This window comes from Crocuta crocuta, unplaced genomic scaffold (genome assembly GCF_008692635.1).
Source record: "Crocuta crocuta isolate KB4526 unplaced genomic scaffold, BGI_CrCroc_1.0 scaffold26, whole genome shotgun sequence".
Classification (NCBI taxonomy): Eukaryota; Metazoa; Chordata; class Mammalia; order Carnivora; family Hyaenidae; genus Crocuta; species Crocuta crocuta.
The window spans coordinates 9,172,969-9,191,632 of record NW_027532249.1 but is presented as its reverse complement, the minus strand read 5'-3'; the positions used below and the strand labels follow the sequence as shown (position 1 = coordinate 9,191,632).

The 18,664-nt window shown below is 41.5% G+C and overlaps 1 long non-coding RNA gene across 1 annotated transcript in view; it reads right to left on the bottom strand.

Moving 5' to 3' along the window:
* The window catches only part of LOC144243088 (uncharacterized), a 20,369-nt gene extending 2,289 nt beyond the window's left edge, over positions 1-18,080 (bottom strand). The window contains exon 1 of the long non-coding RNA XR_013338534.1: positions 17,722-18,080. This is a non-coding gene — a long non-coding RNA (uncharacterized LOC144243088). The remainder of the gene's footprint in view (positions 1-17,721) is intronic.
* Positions 18,081-18,664: the final 584 nt, after the last annotated feature.

Here is an 18,664-nt window from a genome sequence, read left to right as displayed (position 1 = left end):
GCATATTATGTGTGTCTTGAATCTTCCTGTTTCTTTTCACATCTATAACTCAGCTGTTAGCTAAGACCTCTTGACCCTTTGAAGATCTAAATAACTGGTTTAGTCCCCAGTCAACTTCAGGACCTATAAAAGCCCAGAGACTTCCCAGTATCAACGAAATCCTGTGTCTCTTTCTCCATATGCCATAGATACAAAACTGTGAGCATATAAAACCACATACCTTTAAAAAACACACACACACAATTTCCCCCCTGGAAATGGACTAACGTCGCTATTTAGCAACCTTTAGTTGAATTTGGTTAAAATTTGAAAAGCTGTGAGGAGGGGTTCCCATCACAGGACTGGATCATCTCCTCTCTCTTCTTCCTCCCCTTCTGCTCCTCATTCCCTTCTCCTGGATGACTGTTCAGTTTCAAATTCTTCCCTGTATTTGTGCACAGTAACTTCCTTCTTTCTTTCATGAAACATTTTTACCAACTTACCAAGCCTGGAGCCAGAAGTGGGTGGGGGTGGGGACATTAGCAGTCATTTTCTACTCTTAGGATCTGCTCTCCCAAACAAAGGCTTTAGTCACAGCTGCATTCAGGTGTTTGAATGATGTCATCAAGATTATATTTCCCACTCTTCCTCTCAGGTTATGTTTGTCTCTGCTGCTTTTTGTTTGTTTGTTTTGTTCCTCTATGTGGCCTAATTCTCTTCTGATACAAATAGATTCATTCTGTGTGGTAGAAAACAGGACTACTGGTAGTGCCAATCATATGTATAACCATATAATCATGGTATAAATATAAGAGAGTCCCTCTCTTTCCCAATATTTCATGTATCAAATCCTTTGGAATAAGGAAGATTGGATTTGCTTGGGTCAGCGCCCAATGGCATCGTGTGAACATGGCGGGGAGTCATGACTGGATGGAGGGCCTACGCGCATCGTCATTCCCATGGGAATCCTATGGGCTCTGGGAAGACCAGCTCACTGGAGTAGAGAGTCTTGTTGCCCTGAGAACACAAAAACAACAGGTGTTTACCATATCTCACACTCTTTGGTATGGAAAAGCTCTCTCTCCCGCCCTGGCTCATCCTTCCTTGAGTGAAGGGTTACTTCCAGGACCTTGTGGAAACTTTTCATTTAATGTCAATACTGGTATCCTATTAAAGATTTGGGGAACTAGCTTGGCTTGTGTTTTCATCTCTTTTGTGATTGTTTTTTTGTCTTCTCAGCAGATTTCAGGGAGAGAAGTTACAGCAGGAAGTTACTTTTATGAAAGGTCTTTTGTTTGTAGCTTGTGAAATATGGTAGCAGCTATGCAGCAAATGAGAATGAAGAAGAATAGGGAATAGACTGAAGGAAAAATGGCCTGATAAACCCCAGCCTCTCAAAGTGAAACTAATTGTTGCAGTGATTCCTCATGCAAGGGGCTCCGTGAGTTACACTGAGGCAAGTCATGACAGGGTGATTAAATCAGCACAAACGCTCAATCAGCTGGGTATCTGAGTGGTCCTAGAGTCAGAAAAATCTTGCTTTGAAGCTATTTACTAAAAGCAATACTCATTCACTGAACACTTCGTCAGGCACTGTGCTAAGTACCGACTATAAACATGTCATTAAAACAGACTACGTTTTAGGAACTTAAAATCTAGCTATTGTGTTATATACATCCTTTACTTCCTCCATATAGTTTATTCTTTATTATAAGTGATGATTTTAGAAGATTCTACTGTATTTATTTCCTTTCTAAAAGATACTTTTATGCTTAATTACAGCTACCATTTGGTGAGGTCCCATTCTGTTATATACCCATTATACACACGATCTCTAATCCTCCCCCAAAGCCTATGAGATACGTGTGATTATCTCCACTTTACAGATGAGAACAGTGAGGTTTGAAGGAGTTAAGTAAATTCCTCAAGGTCAAGTGGCTGAGCCAGGTTTGGAACTCAAATCTCCAGGCTCTCTGTCTCCCACTGTGTTTTCTCCCTCATTTCTCTCCCTGCATCTTCTCACCTTTTCATCCCTCAGGCTTCTCAGTTTGACCCAGCTGTCCCCTCCCGCTGGCCCATGCCATTGCCTCTGGCAGTGGGTTGATGTCCACCTGGTTCCTCAGTTGTGGCTGGTACAGGCGGGCTCATGGGTTCTGATGAGGACCCTTAAGTTTGGCCATCAGAGGCAAAAGACTCCTTAGAAGAGGATTCCAGCATTAGTGAAGATGACTGGCATTAAGCACGGTAAAATGTAGTAGGACATACCCTAAAGTGTGCCGCTTGGGCATAGGATTATTTTGAGCTGAACACAACTGAGAAAAAAGAGATATAAGAAAAGCTCTCTGCTTTCCCCATTTGCCAAAAAGCACGACAGAACTTTGTTAAAGGTGCTCCCCTCCTCCCCTTCTCTACCAGAGAGGAAAGAAATCAACCCCCAGAAACAACTCTAGACCCTTATCAGCCTGGAGATGACACCAAAGGAATCTACATAACAAACTTTATTAACCAGCCTTTATCTTCCTTAGTTTCCCCATTTATTTGCTTTCTCACAATTTGTTACCACTAGGAGCTGAGTCATTTTCTTTTGTCTTGTCACATTTCCACAAAATTATTTTACAAAATTACTATTAAGATGATATATAGGGGTGCCTGTGTGGTTCAGTTGATTAAGCGTCCAACTCTTGATTTCAGCTCAGGTCGTGATCTCCTGGTTTATAGGTTTGAGCCCCATGTCTGGCTCCTTGCTGAAAGCACAGAGCTTGCCTGGGATTTTCTTTCTCTCCTTCTCTCTATGCCTCTCTCTCTCTCTGTCTTTCTCTCTCAAAAATAAATATTTTTAAAAATACTAAATAGGGGTGCCTGGTTGGCTCAGTTGGTTAAACTTCTGACTTCGGCTCAGATCATGGTCTTACAGTTTGTGGGTTCGAGCCCCACGTCGGACTCTGTACTGACAGCTCAGAGCCTGGAGCTGCTTCCAATTCTGTGTCTCCCTATCTCTCTCTGCCTCTCCTCTGCTTGCACTCTGTCTCTCTCTCTTTCAAAAATAAATAAACATTAAAAAAATTTTAATGCTAAATAAACCCTCTTTGAGTTACGCATCACAGAGTACTCGCACTTGTGTACAATGCACACATTAGGAAACCCATTTTTCTCTTGTTAATCAATTTGTCAGTCTGATTTGCATGGCCCAGCCACTAAAGCTAAGCTGGATAGGGGGAAAATATTTTTCTTCCCTACATTAGGCATACCTGAATGGCACACTTTTATTAATCTATCATTTAATATGATTTTATTAAATCTTGTGTCATAGTTAGCAGGGGACTTGTCCAGAGTCACCTGTACAGATGAAAGGGCTAGCCAACATCTGAATTAAATGCAATATTGAAAGGTGACAATCCAAATGTCAAAAAAAATAAAGAATGGTTAAGCAATCATAGAACATAAGTTCTCACATAATCATCAAGAGTTATGTTTCCAAAAAAAATTTAATTTCATGGGGGAAATGCTCAAAATACACTAAGTTTAAAGAAGAGCAACTTAAAATTTCTAAATACACCACACAGTGTATGAACATAATGTACATTTTAAACTGGGAATTCTGAAGTTAAAACTAACGAAGAAAAGAAGGAAGGGGGGTGTACTCCTGGAAAATGCCAATCAAAGGAGTTCTAGGGGCGCCTGGGTGGCTCAGTCAGTTAAGCACCCTACTTCAGCTCAGGTCATGATCTCACGGTTCGTGGGTTCGAGCCCCGCGACGGGCTCTGTGCTGACATCTAGCTCAGAGCCTGGAGCCTGTTTCAGATTCTGTGTCTCCCTCTCTCTCTGAACCCCCCCCCCTGCCCCCGCTCATGCTGTCTCTACCTCTCAAAAATAAAAAAAAAAAAAAAAGGAGTTCTAGAAACAAGAAAGGAAGGCAAGAAAGCATATGCTTTTCAGCATCAGTGTTGTGAAAGAGGGGTCCAGAGGACCCCAGAGCAGACAAATGCATCACAGCCTCTCGCATTCTGTTCAAAATACTGAGTCACAGGTTAGTTCCCTTTGTGGACACTGCACATGGCTGATTTATGATTCTGCAGCTCACCAGGTACTGGGACACAGGGAAGGCAATGCTCTCGCGAGTGCATCTGTCTCTGAGAACATGCCCCTGGCTCACGTGAGTACTAGGCTCGCTGTCTGGGTTACAAAGCAGCCCCTGTTTGGATAAAGTGAGACAGTTACCTCATTCACCTCCAAGTTCACCAGGGAAGCTCTGAAATTCCAGAGCAGGGAAAGCAAAACCCTAAACCGTGGTCACCTTGAGGCAACAAAAAGAAACCAAACAGGTTCAACCTGAAACTGCCTACCAACCTTGCCCATTTCCTCACCCCAGAGAGTTTTGAGATCATTCAACTAAGGGGACCAGCTTTTTGTATTTGCGAATGACATTTGGCCCAAAGTAAATGCTCTTGTCCCGAGATCTTATACAGAATATAGGTTGGCTGCAAGACACAACGCCTCTACTGTTTGTCCCTGACAGGCACACCCACATACGCTTTGAGGTTACGGAGGTAGATTTTTGTGGATAAGAAACGAATAAATTCCATAAACACACAAACCGGGAAAGCAGTGGTCAGGTGGAGCCAAGGAGGAAAGTCTAGGAAGAAAAGCAGACCACCAGCTGGATATGAGTCAACGAAACAACAGAGAACACACATATGCACACGCATGTACATATACAGCCTTCGAGAATGTTCAATGAAAGCTTTGTTTCTAAGACAGTTCTACTTCTTTCTCTGCCTCTCTGAAGACACAAGTGGAATAGTGTTACAAAAAGAGCCACAGGGATAGCATGATATCTGGTACACAAATGCGGAGAAAATAAACACTGAGATGTTTTATAGCAGTACACTCCTCATCGATAGATGTACAAAGGGCTTACACTGAAGGATCTTGCAAGGTAGCATGAGAAGGGAAGGATTATTGGGATTAGTTCATGTCATTCACTAGCTGACACATAAAGTACAATCATAAGGGTACCTGGATGGCTCAGTCAGTAGAGCATGGGACTCTTGATCTTGGGGTTGTGAGTTCAAGCCCCACACTGGGTATTGAGCTTACTTAAAAAAATAATAAGTAACTAAAATACAATCATCACACTCAAAGGTTTCAGTTAAGCATTCTGAACTTAAGTAGAAAAGCCTCCTCAGGGGTGCCTGGGTGGCTTAATCAAGTGTCTGACTTCGGCTCAGGTTATGATCTCATGGTTCATGGGTAAAAGACCCGCATCAGGCTTTATGCTGACAGCTCAGAGCCTGAAGCCTGCTTTGGATTCTGTATCTCCCTTTCTCACTCTCTGACCCTCCCCTGCTTGCTCTCTCTCTCTCTCTCAGAAATAAATAAATATTTAAAAAAAATTTTTTTTAAAGTGTCCTCAAATCTGGGGCACACCATCATTAGGCTATCCAGACACAACAGTGGTTAATATTGTTGTGTTATGCCATTTCTCATGCAAACGTCTACAAGCCTTACATGTATTAGCTTATTTAATTTTCACAGAAACACTATGAAATGGGAGCTGTAATGGCACCTTTTTTTTTTTTTTTTAACAAATGAGGAAATGGAGACAATGAAAATTTCAGTATCTCCATCGAGGTCTTGCTGCTAGTGGGAGGTTTTGCACCCAGGAAACCAGACCTGGAGCTCCAATTTTCATGCTCAGTGCTCATCGATAGAGCTCACTCCTTGGCCTTCCTTTTGGAGTTTAATTCTTTTTGTATTTTATTTAAAGAATTCTTTAATTGTTATTTTATTTTAATACCTCCATTGACTGGGAGCCTGGCATAATAACTTTGGATATTATACATGACAGTATTCACTGTTGTCTCTTTATTCCTTCTAGCTTCCAACCAGCTTCCGGAAACATCCCAGAATCCACAAAAGCTACTTCCCATAGGACAAGTGCTCATCATAAGAATCTCTTAGGATAAATTGAGATTTAGTAATTATAACAGTGTGCATTTGCATATAATTTCTTAAGTGCTTACTTTCTTATATTCTCACTTCCTGCAAAACCCTGACAGCATATTGAGGCTAGTATTTTCCTCCCTGATGTAAAGGTGAGATTACAAAAGTTCTGAGAGTTTAGGTGACTTATCCAAGGACACACAGCTAACACACAACTGGACCAAGACTGGAATCCATTTTCAGTGAGTGGTCCCCATGTGATGGAAGCTTCAGAGGCCAGGGAAAGTCCTTATTCTTTGGGACTTCTCACGTCACGAACAGGGTGATACCTAACCCATAATAGATCTTCAGCAGGTAGTGTTGACACATATGGGTAGCATGAAGAATTTTAAAGGGCTGATGTAAAACTGGAGCAGTGTCTGCATTCTGCACAAAAGCTTGAAAGAGACCTTTATTTTGTTCCAGGAGGGACCCTTCCCGAGTCATTTCTCTCCATGGTTCTCAAGGAGGGCTGGCAGCTGAGTAATCCTAATGCCTGTGGTTCAGTCTGGGATGGGATGGTCGATGCTGTTTGAGAATGTCATGCTGTTATTAGCGTGCCTTTCAAGAATGGAATAGAAGGAGGGTCTTCATTTGGAGAATAGCTTTTTTTTTTTTTTTTTTAATTATTAGATTTGTTTCCTTTACCTGAAGGTGGTGCAGGTGAGGCAGTTGAAAAGGAGGAAGTGGGCTCAGATGACACGGAGGTGGACTGAGTGGGGGTGTTTAGAGAACAGATGGCCTAAGGAAACCCCAAGTGAAGGGTGTGGCCAATGGATGCTGCTGACAGTAACAGGTAATCCAGGCTTCAGTTTCCCTTTTCTGCAAAATAGTTCCGTTGTGTTAGTTTCAAACCTTGATAAGGTCTATTTAAAATGGCCGCCTTTCTCCACATCTTTTGGGAAATAGGAGAAAGGGCTCTGCACGTGGTATGAGAGGGGAAGAGATTAGAGGAGCGGGTCATGGAGAAATGTTTGTGAAATGGCAGAGATGAATGACAAAGAAGCCCAGAAGGCGGTGGGAGAGAGGTGAGAAGTGATGACCAGAGTGGAATGTGGAAAGCTTAAGCAACCCTCACTCACCCCAAGGAGACTCGGAAATAGTTGGGGAGGAAATCGGACTCGCATACAAGCAGGGTATTAGCTACAGGCTGAGTGTGTAGGTTTTAAATAGAAATGTTCACACTCCTCAGTTGAAAAGCTGGAGGCCTAGGGAGGGTTACTTTTGTTAAACGGCTGAACTTCCGTATGTCTGGAATCTTAGAAGAACAACCTGGATAACCAGAAAATGACATTGCCTCACACTAAAACTGTCACTCTAGAAGAAGGGGGTCGGTGATTGATTGTAAGAAGGGAAATGAAACCACAGAAGTAACAGAACTGCAGCCTGAGCAAAATGATTTATGCAAGCCACATGTAAATGTGTGCCCTTTTGCAACTATGACTTTGTCCCTCTTGATAATTTTAGACACCTGAAAGGGGCCCTGTGCTATAGTCTAGAGAGATCACTGTTCCAGCCAGGGGAATTCAAATTCTGTAGACCCTCCCTTTTATAAAGAATACAGTAGGTATCTTAATCATCAAAATCATCCTTTATTTATTTGCATTTGTGAAATACTCCTGCTTTAATCTTTGTTATAATCTACTGTCTGCGCAGGAGCACCCGGGTGGCTCAATCAGTTGAGCATCTGACTTGGGCTCAGACCCTGGGCCCAGGTCCTGATCTTGTGGTTTGTGAGTTCGAATTCCACATCAGGTTCGCTGTTGTCAGCACAAAGCCCACACAAAGCCTGCGTTGGAATCCTCTGTCCCCCTCTCTCTGCCCTTCCCCTGCTTGTGCTCTCTCTCTTTCAAAAAAGTAAAAATCTACTGTTTATTCAAAGAAATAAATTGGTACAAAAACATTAGTACACAGCAGGTACATCTAGTCTCAGTGAGCAGCTAGATGTTTCTGGAAGAACCATCAGCAATGAAACAATAACTCTTTAAATATTTAAATGATAATAGACTTGGCATTGAGATGGGCTCCATGCTTATTTTAGTCACGCTTCAGAGCCTACAAAAAGGGCAGCACACTGAAGGTAATCTTTACATTCTAAAAGGCCTACTTGTCATCACAATGCATTATTTAAATACCCTGAAATCACTTTTGGTGAGACTCTTTGAGGAATTAATGTAGTTCAATTACTTCTAATGTGATAACAATAACTCCTGGGTATATTTCCATGTGTGAAAAATTTAACACAAATAAAAATTATCCATTGAAATGAAATATTTCAATACGATTCTAATACAAATTTTAGATTTACAAGCCACGTTTCCATCAATAATAATTTTACCATATTTTTAGAATTTTGTGGAAGCTAATTTTATGTTAGAATTTCTAGCTAATGTCGGGGAGCAAAATTGCCACCCCAAAATGTGTCTTTTTGGCAGATGGATTATTTGACGCTGATATTTAAAAAACAAAACAAAAAAAGCATAAGGCTCCATAAGAACCCTTGATCTTCCCCCTAACTGCCTGAAAGAATTTGGTTAGAGGATCTGCTCTGGAAAGGAGCTATCGCAATGGATAACTACAGTGTAATATAAACGAGGTATGGTAGACAGGGAGAAGCTTAGAAAGTCTGTTCAAATTCCTTTCTATGTCCAGCTATTCCTATGTGACCCAGCCAACATTTGTTTATCGAATATTTACTCTTTTATATCTTCCTGTGAATTTTCTTCCTTCCCTTTGAGGTCCCACACCCCTACCTTTTTGTCCTTAGCTCTGGAAGGCATACAAGCCTCCATTGTCTAACTGCTCATCGGCCTTATATTCTTGTAGAGCCTCAGTACATAAGTAATTAAATTTGATTTGCTCCTGTTAATCTGCTTCATGTCAATTTAAATTTTAGACCAGCCAAAAGAACCTTGAAGGGTAGTGTAAAACTTTTCCTCCTCAACACACATACTACCTTTATTCATCAGCAAATGGTTGAAACAGAGCCCTTATAGAAAAGGAAACCCAAATTAGAGTGTTATGGGTTGAATTGTGCCACCCCAAAAAGATATGTTGAAATCTTAACTCCCTGGATCTCAGAATGTGACCTTTGGAAATAGGGTCATTAAAAATATAATTAGCTGGAATATTACTTGGCAATCAATAAGAATGAAATCTTGCCATCTGTAACAACATGGATGGAACCAGAGTATATCATGCTAAGTGAAATAAGTCAGAGAAAGATAGATATCATACGATTTCACTCATATATGGAATTTAAGAAACACAACAGATGAACATAGAGGAAAGGAAGGAAAAATAAGATAAAAATTGAGAGGGAGGCAAATCATAAAAGACTCTTAAATACAGAGAACACACTGAGGGTTGCTGGTGGGGTGTTGGGGAGGGGATGGACTAAATGGGTGAGGGGCATTAAGGAGGGCACTTGTTGAGATGAGCACTGGGTGTATGTGTAAGTGATGAATCACTAAATTCTACTCCTGAAACCATTATTTTTTAAAATGCTTCATTTATTTCTGAGAGAGACAGGCAGCGTGAGGAGGGGAGGGTCAGAGAGAGGGAGATAAAGAATCCAAAGCAGGCTCCAGGCTCTGAGCTAGCTGTCAGCACAGAGCCCAACGCGGGGCTCGAACTCACGAACCATGGGATCATGACCTGAGCCGAAGTCGGACGCTCAACCGACTGAACCACCCAGGTGCCCCTCCTGAAACCATTATTACACTATATGCTAACTAACTTGGATTAAAATAAAATAAAATAGTAAATAAACAATATAAAATAGTAAATAAATAGCTAAGATGAGGTCATATTTGAGCTGGGGATGGGGGTGGTGGTGCTGATCAATTCTGACTGATATCCTTTTTATTTTTTAAAATGTTTTTATTTAGTTTTGAGAGCGAGAGAATATCTGAAGCAGGCTTCAGGCTCTGAGCTGTCAGCACAGAGTCTGACGCGGGGCTTGAAATCATGAACCATGTGATCGTGATCATAACTGACTGAGTCACCCAGGCACCCCACTAACTGATATCCTTATAAGAAGATGACCATCTTAAGACAAACAAACACAGGGAGAATGCCATATGACCACAGAAGGAAAAAAACAGAGTGATGCAGCTGTAGCCAAGGAACACCATGGATTGCCCTGGACCCCAAAAGCTAAGAGAAAAGCATGGAACAAATTCTCTCCAAGAGCCTTTGAGAGAGCACAGCCCTGCCAATACCTTGTATTTCTGACCTCTAGCCTCCAAAACTGTGAGAGAATGAATTTCTGTTGTTTTAAGACACCCAACTATGGCACTGGGTTACAGAGCGCTTAGGAAATGAGCACAGGTTGGAATGGATGCACTCACCTATCTTAGAGATTGATGAAGTGCAAAGGGCACAGACTTTGGGGTTCAGCAAAAGTGGAATGAAGCCTGACCCAGCCAATGCCTTCCTGCGTGACTTTATGTAAGGTGATTACTTTAGACTGTTTCTTTAGCAATATAATAGAAATAAGATCCTCACAAGACTGAGAGCAATTATTATTAAATATATGAAAGTTACAAAGCACATAGTAGGCTCTCATGAAAGGCTAATTTGCATCCTTTACATATGAGCACATTTAAGTGGTCCATTAATATTCATCATTTTGATGTCATTGTTTATAAGCTCTTTCCATTATACCTGTTGACATGGGGTTTTGCTTATGTTTATTTCATGTGTTTATAAAAATTAAGAGCTTTTTTCTTTCTTTTCAGTGTAATTATTGAAAAACATGATTGAATTCCAATTGAATTAGTGAAAAATTATTTTTAAAAAACACACTCATTTTAGAACTGTAAATTTCTAGTGACCTGGATGTTCAGTTAGACTTTTGGCAAGTAATGATTTAAAAAAAAGAATTTTGGGGGTGCCTGGGTGGCTCAGTCAATTGAGCATCTGACTTTGGCTCAGGTCATGATCTCACAGCTTGTGGGTTTGAGCCCCACGTTGGGCTCTGTGCTGACTGCTCAGAGACTGAAGCTGCTTCAGATTCTGTGTCTCCTTCTCTCTGTTCATCCCTTGCTCATGCTCTGTCTCTCTCTCTCTCAAAAATAAATAAACGTGTCAAATAATTTTAAAACAAGAAGTTTTTATAATCAATGGAAAATAGACACTACAAACTTCAGTTCCCTGATTGTAATTTAAAGCACATACAGGAAAGTGAGTGAGTGGGTGAAAATTCCCAGGCAAATATAGTTTGTTCATTTAATTTTACCTTGACCGTGCTAAAAAAATTGTTGTTTTTTTTTTGAGAAATAGTAAGATGATGTTCTTTCACAGAGTACTGAACTGTGAATTATCCAATCTAATGACTTGGTTTCAAAGTCTGAGTTATTTACTAGTCTTATTAAAAGGGGATAAAACTTCTGGTTCAAGATGGAGGAATGACATATTTATGTGATCTTCTTCCTAAGACCTCATTAAAATGGCAATAAAGAAATAAAGAGGTATAATTGAGGAGCAATCAAGAGATGAAGAAAGGGCCATCAGTGATCTAAATCTTTCAATAAGAAAAGACAAAGAAGAAAGTGGTAACCAGAGAAATACAGTGAAGGGAATTCCAGCCTAAAGGATGCATGGTGAGGCCACACCTTAGAAGTAAGCCAATCTGCCTACGGATCCTAACATGCAAGGACTCAGAAAATTCACTTCCCACATATCTTTTCTTAGGAAGTTACTTGGCAATGTGCCTATGCAAGACAAAGGAATAAGCCCAGGAAAAGCACTGGCATGCAGGAAATGGTGTTTTCCAATGAGGAATGTAATTAAAGGAAGTCTCAAGGTGACAGCTGGGTAGCAGACCTGGCAAGTAAGCAAGAGGCTAGGAGGAAATTAATCTGGGGGGAAACGGGAAGGGGCTGAGTATCTCCTACTAACTTTCTGATTATAGGCTAATATAATGATGCCAACAATGCAAAAGTAAAAAGAAAAAAACAATTAGAAAGCCACTTTATTCATTTGGACGATGTGGCTGCAAACTCTAGGAAAATCAGTGTGGTTTAAAGAAGAGATTTATTATCTAACATAACAGGGGCACTATAGGCAGGGAAGTTTCAGGGTTGATGGGTTAACTCAGTGGTTCTGGGTCTTCATCAAGCATGTACGTTCTATCTTTCCCTCTGGCAGCTTTACTTTGTAACCATTGTTCAAAAGCTGGCTCTTCTCTCAGTCGGAAGATGCCCACTGCTCTTTTTTCAGGTTCACATCCAACATGATAGGACCCCAAAGAACATACCATGTCTCTCCTGGAAAGAGGAAAACTTTCCCAGAAGTCCTCAGCAGACATCCTTTCTTGTCTCATTGGCCAAGTGTGTCATGTATACCTTGAAACAATTGCTGGAAAGGAGAATGGAACCACTGCTGGAGAGATTCCCTGCTACTTGATATTCATTCTCCTCTTCCTCGCTTTCTATAATAGAACTCCCTTGAGTTTTATCTGGATACATAATCACGAGGAGCCACCTTTCCCGGCCTCCTTTGTTCCTAGGTGTAGCCATGTGACTAAATTCTGGCCAATAGTATCTGATTGGAAATGTGTGGGTAATTTTTAGATTATTCCTTTAAAAAGAGTTGTAATTGGGGATGGCTGGGGCACGACTGGCTAGTTCAGTCAGTAGAGGATGTGACTCTTGATCTCAGGATCATGAGTTCAAACCCCATGCTGGGTTTGGAGCCTACTTAAAAGGAAAAAAGAAAGAAAGAAAACAAGTTGTATGGGGGTGACTAGCTGGCTCAGTCGGTAGATCATGCAACTCTTGATCTCAGGCTTGTGAGTTCAAACCCCACATTGAGGGGCGCCTGTGTAGCTCAGTCGGTTAAGCATCTGACTTCAGCTCAGGTCACGATCTCGCGGTCCATGAGTTCGAGTCCCACATCGGGCTCTGTGCTGACAGCTCAGAGCCTGGCGCCTGCTTTGGATTCTGCGTCTCCCTCTCTCTCTGCCCCTTCCCTGCTTATGCTCTGTCTCTCATAAATAAATAAATATTAAAAAAATTAAAAACAAACACCCCACATTTGGCATGGAGATCACTTAAAAATAAAATCTTAAAAAAAAAAAAGTTGTATGCTCTCCACTGTCTCATGCTTTCCCTTTTGATAGCTCAAAAGTTTGGTGGTAGCAAGTCAACTTCAAACATGAAGGTGAAGGCAATTACTAAGGAGATGACAGCAACAGATAGAAGGAACCTGAGACCCAAGGCATTCTCATGAAGCTAACCTTCTTACACTCCTACTAGTTTAGAATTTTATGAGATAAAGAAATAAACTTATGTCCATTTATTCTAATCACTACTGAACAGCCAGAGCAATATCCTAATTAATGCAATGGTCATGCTTCTCAAAGTATGGTCCCCATACCAGCAGAATTAGCATCGCCTTGAACCTTGCTGGAAAGGCAAATTCCTGGGCCACACCCCAGACCTAGTGAGTCAGAATACCTGTGAATGCAGCTCTGCAGGCTGTGCTTAAACAAGCCTTCCAGGTCATTCTGATGCAAACTCAAGTTTGAGAAACACTGGATAGCCCAGGTGGGATCCTTTGTCTGGATGAAAATAGAGTTGACCTCTCCTGGAAATTCTGGCTAAGAGGGCAGACACTTGAAAAAATCAGGGCCCTGTTGGGTTCTATTAAGTGAAGACGGGATGGATGCTAAGTTGGCAACCAATAGCATCTGCCCTTGTTATAATAAATATAGGTAACCGATTTTCAACTCTTAGAATTAATCTGAAGACTTGCTTCTATAGTTTACTCTCAAACAATGTGGCAGTTAGGGGTGCCAACCCCCCTGCAGTCAAAATTCCCTGCAAAACTTTTGACTCCCCCAGAGTTTAACTACTAATAGCCTACTGTTAACTGAAAGCTTTACCAACAACATAAACAGTGGATTAATAATATTTTGTATGTTATATGTATTATATACTGTATTCTTACAATAAGAGAAAAGAAAATGTAGTTAATAAATTAATACAAAAAAAGACATTTATAATACTGTACTGTATTTATCAAAAAATCTGCAAATGAATTGGACCCACAGTTCAAACCCGTATTGTTCAAGGATCAACTTTAGTTTCAGAGAAGAATGTAAAGGTCATGGTCATTGATAATATAAAAGTATATATGATAGACTTGAGTAATGGAAATCAAGAGAAGAAAATGGAGAGAAAAGAGATAATGTCAATAGCTGATGTAACAAGAAATGAAGGTTTTCATTTAAATGATAAAAAAATTAAAATAAATAAATAATAGATAAAATTATAAATGTAACCAAGAGAGGAACTCAAAATAAGAATACAAATTGGAAGCTGCACAAGTGTCCACTGACTGATGAATGGATAATGATGTGGTATAGGGGAACTGGGTGGCTCAATCGGTTAAGCGTATGACTTTGGCTGCGATCATGATCTCATGGTTCATGGGTTCAACTCTGCATCGAGCTCTGAGCTGACAGCTTGGATCCTGAAGTCTGCTTCAGATTCTGTGTCTCCCTCTTATTCTCTGTCCCTCCCCTGCTTGTTCTCTCTCTCTCTCAAAAATAAATAAGAATTTTAAAAAATTTAAAAAAAGATGTGGTATAGACGTACAATGGAATATGATTCAACCATTAAAAACAATGAAATCTTGCCATTTGTAACAACCTGCATGGAGCTAGAAAGCATTATACTAAATGAAATAAGTCAATCAGAGAGAGAGAAATGCCATATGATTTCACGCCTATGTGGAGTTTAAGAAACAAGACCAACAAAGAAAAAGAGAGAGGCAAACCCAGAAACAGACTTTTTCCTTTAATGTTTTCTTATTTTTGAGAGAGAGATAGAGACAGCATGAGCAGGGGAGGGTCAGAGAGGGAGACACAGACTCCTATGCAGGCTCCAGGCCCTGAGCTGTCAGCACAGAGCCTGACGCAGGGTTTGAACCTACAAACCGTGAAATCATGACCTGAGCCGAAGTTGGACACTCAACCGACTGAGCTACCTAGGCGCCCCAGGAACAGACTCTTAAGTATAGAGAACAAACTGATGGTTATCAGAGTAGAGGGGGATGGGAGGAGTGTGAAACCGGTAATGGGAAGTAAGGAGTGCACTTGTGATGAGCACCACGTGATGTATGGAATTGTTGAATCACTATATTGCACACCTGAGACTAATATTATACTGTATATTAACTAACTGGGATTAAAATAAAAACTTAAGGAAAAAAAAAAGAAACACAAATCTATTGGGAAAGAGACTGGGGAAGAGGTAGAGCCAAGCTAAATCTTCATCTTTCATGATAGGAAGTCAACAAATAATTTCAGAAAATATTACATCAAGAAATAGCAATGTTAATATAGTATTTAAAGAAATGAAGCAACCACCAGAAGAATACAAACAGAAGTGACTAGAATCGTTAAAAATAGTTTTTCCTCTTGGAGTGGGGACTGCTGTTCATTATCAACCCTTTTCTACAATTCGACTTTTATTTTTAAGTTAAAGGATGTATTTTATTTTATTTTATTTTTTTTTAAATATTTTTATTTATTTCTAGGAGAGAGAGAGACAGCATGAGCAGGGGAGGGTCAGAGAGAGAGGGAGATACAGACTCAGAAACAGGCTCCAGGCTCCGAGCTGGCAGTCAGCACAGAGCCCGACGCGGGGCTCGAACCCACGAACCGCGAGATCATGACCTAAGCGAAAGTCGGACGCTTAACCGACTAAGCCACCCAGGCGCCCCATAAAGGATATATTTTAAAGATGGCACATTTTAAAATTTATGTTTTCATAGGTGGTATACACAAGTTGGGACAGAGTCTTCCTACAGAGAGGACTGTAGGAGTTTTGTGAGTTTGTGAAACTCTGCAGAAGCGGGGTCACCAAGAATGTGTGCAGAGCCCCAAGTCTCTTCCTTCTTGTGAGGCAGCTTTAGAAATGGTTGGATGCGGACAGAGTTTCTCACAAAAGGCCCTCTCCTCAGGGGCATACTCCTTCGGACTGCTCTACGGAGTTCACATGTGGCCAGACTGAACGGGAATTTCCCCTCTTGACCACCTAACCCCCCGCCCCCCGCTTTCTCATTCAGATGTGGGGCACACAGTCTTAATGGGCAACGGATGTTTGCACCAGACTTGTCCTCATTAGTCTCAGTTCTGCCTGGGCAGCTGAACGCTTGCATCACAGAAAGTCACAATATTTCAACAATCAATTGCCCCAAGACACTTGAGCTGACAGCAATGGTGGTGCACTGCACGAGGGGAAATTTATCCATGTCTATGTCTTTAAATTCAGCTGGCGTATTTCTTCTCACCATGCTGTTATTTTTGTGATTTACTTTGTGCCCCAAATTACTTGTCTCACAAGTTGATGTCGGGCTCTGTGTTCTCAACACCACGTAATTATAGTTGGAAATGGGGGAGGTTGAAGTGGTTTGAGAGAGGCATGGTGCAGGGCAGTGGTTTTCAGACTGCTTTCAATGGAGTCCTAGGGCATTGCAGAGACACCTCCACGGAGACACCCTAGAGAGTGGGAGGAAGTAGCCTGAGTCCACCTCATTCTCACTTGAATCAGAGTAGCTGATCCAATGTTGTCTTACATTTTGGGAGAAAGAAGTTTCCAGAAATAACTCCCTTGAAGTCACTGGTGCTGAACACTGGCTTAGCACTCAGAAGGTCTGGGTTTGCACATTATTTTTCTCATCTACGTGAAGGTTCCTACAACCCTGAGCAATGCTATGAATTCTCTGATGGTTTCCTGACTTGTAAAATGCAGATATCGGTACCTTTCTCCCTATGTCACGACATTAACTCTTTGCATCAAGATAGAATAGGTAAATTCTAAACTATTATAAAAACACAGAGGTTTATTACCTAGAAGATATATAGTCTCAGAAGAGTTCATTTAATTTGGTTAACTATTGATGGAAGATTACACAGACGTAATTTTTATAGATTGTCCAGGAAAGCTATGGTCAATTATCATGAGGCAGTAGCTTTATTTTTTTCCTTTTGAACATTTTCCACCCCACCCCCTATTTGTAATAAATTGCACACACACAAGAAACTTCTAAGTAACCAATATGGTAGCTGTTATTTTGCGGTAATTAATTTCTCTAGAGATAGTGATAATCATCCTGAAATCCACAAACCGTGTGTATGCTCCCAGCTCCCAAAGGCGCAATGTATTTTAAATTCAGCCTTTCAGTTCCTACAACATGGAGGAAACAGAATGCAGCAAGATTGTAAAATTATACAACTCGGATGTGCAAAAACAATTTCAAGTTTGTTTTCCCTTTGATTGCTCACTGGCGAGCTGACTTCCCTCTCCCACTCTGCCCTCTCCACTTCTCAGGTATCAAGAGGAAAGCTTCATTTTATTTCTTTACAATATTTCTATTTCTTCCCAATTATGCAGGTTTGTTTCAGTGTAAACACTTGGTCCATTCAAAGTTCAGCTTCCCATTAGGGCTGATAAAAAATCTTTATCTGGTTGAGTAAATGTCTTTAGATAAAATTCTCTCTCTCTCTTTTTCTTTTTTTTTCAACTGTATGTATTTATTTAGAGAGGGGAGAGGGGCAGAGAGAAAGGAAGAGAGAACCTGAAGCAGGCTCCAGGCTGATGAACAATGTTAAGACCATGACCTGAGTGGAAATCAGGAGTCCCAGGCCTAACTGACCGAGCCACCCAGGCGCCCCTAAAATATTCTTATCTCTGAAGCGTGGTCTCATCCACTTTTTCTTCTTCTGGGGAAACCGGCAGGACTTACATATTTTCTTGATGACTTCCAGATAAAAGGTGTATGGATGGTACAGTGTCCAGCCAGGCCTCCTCTGGCCTCAGAGACAATGTTCCAGGCGAGCTTGGTAAAGTCGGCTGATAGTCAAGTGCCCAGGGGCTCTCTCTCCTACAGTCACATCTTCGGCGCCAATTCATAAGCTCCTGCCCAGTGGTCCCTCCCAAGCTTGCCCCGTTGGGACCCGCCTACGGAAGGGTCTGGCCCTGGTGACACTTCTTCAGAACCAACAGCAGCCTGGGAACCTTTCTCCCTTCTCCTCTGTCCCGACCACAGCGTGTAACCTCAGCTTAGCCCAGAAAGAGAAAATCTGAACACGCCTAACCACGCACGGTGATACATCCCGCTCCTCTCTGCAACGACCCTAGTTAGAAGGGCGGGTTTTGCCCCTCCTCTTCCGGTCTGACAGAACATTCCCCTTCATCGTATCCTTTCTTCCAGAGATGACTCTCGCCCTTGCCCCAGGGTCGAAAGGATTCAGGAAACAGAAACCAGCTTATCATAAGGAAACAGGCCAGGAATGGTTCAAAAACATTTTATCTGTTACAAGGAGGAAAGAAGTCTCTAGCACCGCAAGGATTTGCCTCAGCAGGGAAAGGCCAGAAAATGGCGGAAGAGACCGACCTTCGCCCAGGAAACTAGGCGCTCAGATCGCTGCCCTGGGGTGGGGCTCACCTGCCTTTGTCCGCAAAGGTAGGAGGAGCCTAGGTCAGGGAGGACCCAGGTGCGTGAGGTCTGCCTCCGCAGTACCCGGCTCGGGGTCTGGCTCATTAGATTTCCAGAGAATGTTATAGTCCGTGGAGTGGATGACGAATTCTGGCCTTTGCCACTGACTCACTCTTTGGCATTGCCAAGCTTTATTGGGTATCTGTTTTTCCATCTATAAAGTAGAACTGATAATAAATAAGACCTACCT